Genomic DNA, 6,000 nt, shown 5'->3' with positions numbered 1-6,000 from the left:
AGCTGTCATGCCATAGCACTCTACCAAGGGTGACAGCTTGAGAGTCAGTCTCATTAAAAAAAAAAAAAAAGGGCAGCACCTGTGGCTCAAAGGGGTAGGGCGCCAACCCCATATGCCGGAGGTGGTGGGTTCAAACCCAGCCCCGGCCAAAAACTGGAAATAAATAAATAAATAAAGAGTTTGAAAAGTCTATTTATCCGAACGTTTGGACATTCATTTGAAATTCATGATAATTGAACACCAAATTGTCTGCAGTTTACTTCTCATCGTTGAAAGGAAAAGTTTTACTTTGCAGCTTTGGAGTTTAAAATAAAGGAGAAAAAATTTTCATAAATCTTAAGTTTGACAATGTTCTTAAGGCCTTTAGGATAGTCCTCTTATTTGATAATCTATGGTGTTATCTTTTATTTTAATTTAGTCTTTATATCTAGTTTGGCAATAACACCACTTACGTATTTTCTAATAAACTGAGTATGTTATTTACTCTAGTTATACGAGTTGTATGCAATGTACTTGGGTCACTACGAAAGTTTTGAGGCAGACTGTGTTACGGTCCATTATTTCCCTCCCAAAGAGACGTAGTCGACAGCTTCCTCTCCGACTCACCTGCGCAACATTCAACCCGCTGTGCTTATCGGAGAAGGCTTCATTTATTTTCTTCCACACAGAGTTTATGTTTCTTGATTTTTGTGTGTCTCAAAACTTTCAAAATGACCCCTGTGTGTGTGTGTGCATGTAGACAGATAGGTATAATGTAAAGGCTGCTGTTTGTCTTATTCCTTCTCAAATGTATTAATTATCCTGCTTTTCAAGGGGCCTCATCTAATTTTGACCATCCAAGATGTTTATCACCACACATTGCTGAGATTTTTCCTAAGACTGTGTGTACAGTGGCGAATGAAATCATGGATCAAGTTACAGATAAATAAAGTGAGACACTTGTTCCGATCAGAGGACTTGCTAAGTAAAAACAGCTCAGAATTAGCTGTGTGAGGGCAAAGACCAAGTCTTTTTATATTCAGCCTTGCTATTCTGCAGAGTTCTTGGAATAAGCCACACTTCTCAGATTCATGCTGATTGAATAAGCAAATAAAAACAGCCGTCAGCAAACTACTTAAAAATGACCCTACCTCAGCCCTAATATTTCTAAATTTATCTTGCTTTTACTTTTTTGTCCTTCCACAATAAAACTATGATTACGGTTTTACCTTCCGCGTAATGATCCCAGTCACGAATCTATCTAACACATTTAGCTGAAGGCTGGCCATGATTTACTGATTCTGAAATGCAATGGGCTTTTTTATTTTAATCACTAAAATCAATGCAGACCTTCACACTCCCGGCTTCCCGCCCACTCCTTCCAGAGCTAAATCTCCTCCCTTAAATCCTCCACTGCCCTTTCTCTTACCAGCGTCTTTCTGCAAATGGGAGAATGCACCATTGCAGCTGGCCATCCAGACCAGTGACTTTCAACCTCTTTTATCTCAGGGCACATTGAACCTGTAGTTAAACTTCCACGGCACACTTGAATTATGTTGATTCAAAAAAAGGAAAAAAAAAATCATAGTTAGCGTGCTTTGAACGTCTTTCCAACATGATTTAATGAATGATCTTCAGAAATTTTCTCGGCACTCCTAAAGTCCTCTGGGGCACAGCAGTGGGGCACAGCACACAGGTCGAAAATCACCGTTCTAGACTCTAACCAGTCTTGTTTCCCCCAAAGAGAGACTTGGCTCCTCCTTTTCAGCCTATATTTTATGCCAAAATTTTACGTGTCCTGTCCATTGATTTGCTCTCAGATCTACTGAGGTCAAATCTCACCTTCCCAAAGGTTGAAGCTCAGGGAGCCATTTGCATTTACCTAGAACTAACCCAACAGCGTGTAAACCTGAATCCTGGCATTGACCTCCAGGAGCATAATTTTTTTTTTTTTTTTTTTTAACTATAAGGGTTGCCTTTCTGTATCTTGAAATTCCAAAGCCTCTGCCTATACCTCATCTATTTCTCTTTTCCAGACTTTATTCACGTGAGATAATTTCCCAGTCTGGTTCTTCAATTCCTTATGAAGATCTTGTTTATCTAAGAAAAACGTTCTGATCATCTCAACAAGAGGGTTATTATCCCTCTTACATGCTTCAGAGATGGCATATGTCATATGTTGAGCTGGAATTTAAAAATTAAAGAGTCTCTTTAATCTATTTGTCTATCTATCTATCTATCTATCATCTATCTATCTATCTATTGGCTTCATGGCTTATGCCTCTAATCTAGCACTCCGGGAGGCCGAGGCAGATGGATTGCTTTAGCTCATGAGTTTGAGTCTATCTATTTTTGAGACAGAGTCTCACTTTGTTACCCTTGGTGGAGTGTGGTGGGATCATAGTTACAGCAACCTCAAACTCCTTGGCTCAAGCAATCCTCTTGCCTCAGCCTCCCAAGTAGCTGGGACTATAGGCACCTACCACCCACACCTGGATAGTTTTTCTATTTTTTAGTAGAGATGGGGTCTTGCTCTTGATCAGGATGGTCTCAGTCTCCTGAGCTCAAGCTATCTACCCACGTCAGCCTCCTAGAGTGCTGGGATTACAGGTGTGAACCAACTCCCCTGGCCTGAAGAGTCTCTTTATAAACACCTGCTATGAGATCCCACCAAATGCCCTCCCTCTTCCCACCAATCCGCCTTCCCCCTTTCCCTCCTCCTCCCTTCTCACCCCTTCCCCTTGTTAGACTGTATTTGTGTTTTATTATTTGCATGAGTGTGCAAGTATTTATATATTGATTTCATAATAGTGTTGAGTATACTGGATCCATTTTTTTTCCCATTCTCGAGATGCCTTACGAAGAACAATGTGTTTCAGTTCCATCCAGGTAAACATTAAAGATGTAAAGTCTCCATCTTTTTATGACACCATAGCACTCCATCGTGTACACACACCACAATTTGTTAATCCGTACAGGTTGTATTAGTTTGCAGTCCCACCAGCACCGTACAACCCAACGTGCACAATACGAGGGTACATTTCAAACTAACTAAGGGTACATTTTAAATGTCTTACCACAAAAAATAAGCAAGGGTGTGTGTGGGGGGAGTGATGGCTCTGTTAATCAGTTTGATTTAAGCCTTCCACATTGTATAGCAAATCATCAATCACATTCTACCCATAAATGTATACAGTTATGATTTTAATTAAAAATTAATAAAAAGATAAAATAAAATACAAACACCTTTGATATTATGCATATTTATAGTCAAACAATTACTAATTAATAAAATAATGGCTATTGCACTGATAATTTATTGTTCTGCCTACAAACATTTCTATTTTGCTTTCACCGTTGTTTTCCAGTCAATATGAATTGATGTTGTCCAACAGTGGATGGGGCTTCACTGGTATCACATGGAGGGTTGTAAATGTCAGCCTCTGCGGAGGATGAACATCATCTCAGAACGTAGTTGGCAGAGACAATAATAGGAAAACACCACAGAGCGTTAGTGCTAGCCCAACTTGTAGATCATTTCCCGCTCTCCATCCGGTTCTCATATACGGAAACCCCACCTCCTGTATGCTTCTCTGAACCCTACTGTTTGGTATCTTTTTATGACATTCCCCCCACTTCTTACCATAGTTAGATGGCAAATAAAAGCATGAAAATGCTCCTGTTCAGGTTGTCTAGCAGATGGCCGTTTTGCTTTATGGCTGAGTAGTACCCCACCATATGCATTTCTCCCATGGGTCCTGGATCTAAAACACCGCAGCCCCTTCACCTATATTGCCATCTGCCCTCCCGACCATTTCGGACAGGGGTGTGTAGGTACCCCCCTTTCTCAATCCTGATCTTCGGGGAGAGATACTGGATTAGGAAAAGTTATACACTGATGTAATTTTACATTGATTTTTTTTTTCTTCAAGCGATGATTCTGTCTGGCTAAGATTCTTTTTCTAAAAACACATCTTTTTTTTAATTATTAGAACCATCTCAGGGCAGCACCTGTGGCTCAAAGGAGTAGGGCACCTGTCCCATACGCTGGAAGTAGTGGGTTCAAACCCAGCCCCAGCCAAAAAACTGCAAAAAAAAAAAAAAAATCTCAAAACATTAAAGGGGGTATGAATATTTTGTTATAAGGGTAGTTTTTATAATGCTTAATAGGGTCATTCAAATAGAAATACAAACATAGTAGCCGGCTCTTTCCTGCGCCACACATTTCAGGGAAGATAATTGCTTTCCCATCAAGCCGCCTGCAAACCAGGCTAAGCACTCAGCTTGTCCGCACATCCAAAGTCTCCCTCCCCAGTTCCATTATTTCCCACTTACCAACGACTTCTCCAATTTCTTTTCCCTTCCTTCCTTCCCTTCCGTCTTTTTCTTTGTCTGCCTGTCTCTTCTAGCTATCTTTTTTTTTTGAGACAGAGTCTCAATGTGTCTCCCTGAGTAGAGTGCTGTGACATCACAGCTCACAGCAACCTCCAACTCTTGGGCTTAAGCGATTCTCTTGCCTCAGCCTCCCAAGTAGCTGGGACTACAGGCGCCCGTCCCACGCTGGGCTATTTTCTGGTTGTAGTTGTCATTATTGTTCGTCAGGCTCCGACTGGGTTCAAACCCGCTAGCCACAGGTGCCAAACCATTCATAGGTTGATGGGCATTCGGGCTGCTTCTGTGATTTGACAATCATGAATTAGGCTGCAATAAACATTCTTGTGCAAATGTCCTTGTGGTAAAATGATTTTTGTTCTTCTGGATAGAGCCCTAGTAATGGAATTGTGTGATCCTATGGAAGGTCAACTTTTAGTTCTCTGAGCCGCTGAGCTACTGGCGCCAAACCACTAGGGCAGTGGTTCTAAACCTTCCTAATGCTACGGCCCCTTAATACAGTTTCTGTGGGTCATGACCCACAGGTTGAGAACCGCTACTCAAGGGCATTCATTCTTCCGTTGGTATCAGAAATATTTACTTTGCAAGATTTTCTCCAACTCACTCTCCATGTTAGCACCAGAGCAATTTTTTAAAAAATATACATCTGAATATTTCTTCCCCACCAACTGCTCATGATATGACTGAGTTCTCCATCTGCTCATAGAATAAATCCCACCTTTTAAACTTGGCAGTCAAACCCCTTCATAATTAGGTCTCTGAACCTTTCTTCACCATCTTCCTTTCAAACCCTAGGCCTGGCCATGCCAAGCCCTCCTGTTTCCAATGTGCATTATAGCTGCTATACCTTTATCCAGGCCGCTCCCAAGCAGGTTTCCTTCCCCTTCCTTCCCTGATGTGAGCACACTTCCTCTCAGAACCCATCACTCAGGCTGGGGCCCCTGTGAACTCAGATATATGACTTTTGCAAACCTTCTTGCAGTCATATTTTTTCCTCATGCTGTTGGCTACCTTCTGCTCCAGACTATGCTTTCTCGAAAATGAAACAGATGTGTTTTACTTACAGATGCATCATCAGTGTTTGTGACTGCACCAGGGGTAAAAAAAAACAAAACAAAACAAAAAAACTTGATTAATTTATAAATGTATCAATTAATTTATACATTCTTGGCAAAGCCACTGACTTTGTAGCTTACTATAAATTGTGCTCAAGTTGAAGTTCTGCTTTTAAACTTCAATGTAGAATGTAGAATATAAATATATATGTCTGTGTATATCAATATCTACAAGTCTGTATGGCCCTGATGTGAGGGATCAGCTATGTATTTCTTAACAATGCTATTACATTAGTGCAACTTTGCACTCTATACTGTAACAGAAGAAGGATATATATATCTGTTTCTAAATATTTATTCAGTAATAGCAACACATACACATCTATGTGTCGGTAAATGTTTTTCTGTTGCTACAGACAGAGGTATGCCTGCCTCTGTTTAACAGATTCACAGAGTATCATTGACTTTACATAAGGCCAAGTTAGGAAGGGTGGAGCTTTTACCTAAAACCTGGTGTTCTGATTCTGTACTCAACAGAACTGTTGAACGTTTCCAAGAGGAAACCCCACTCCCA

This window comes from Nycticebus coucang, chromosome X (assembly GCF_027406575.1).
Source record: "Nycticebus coucang isolate mNycCou1 chromosome X, mNycCou1.pri, whole genome shotgun sequence".
NCBI lineage: Eukaryota > Metazoa > Chordata > Mammalia > Primates > Lorisidae > Nycticebus > Nycticebus coucang.
The sequence above is the reverse complement of the archived record's forward strand: the minus strand, read 5'-3'. Positions refer to the sequence as shown.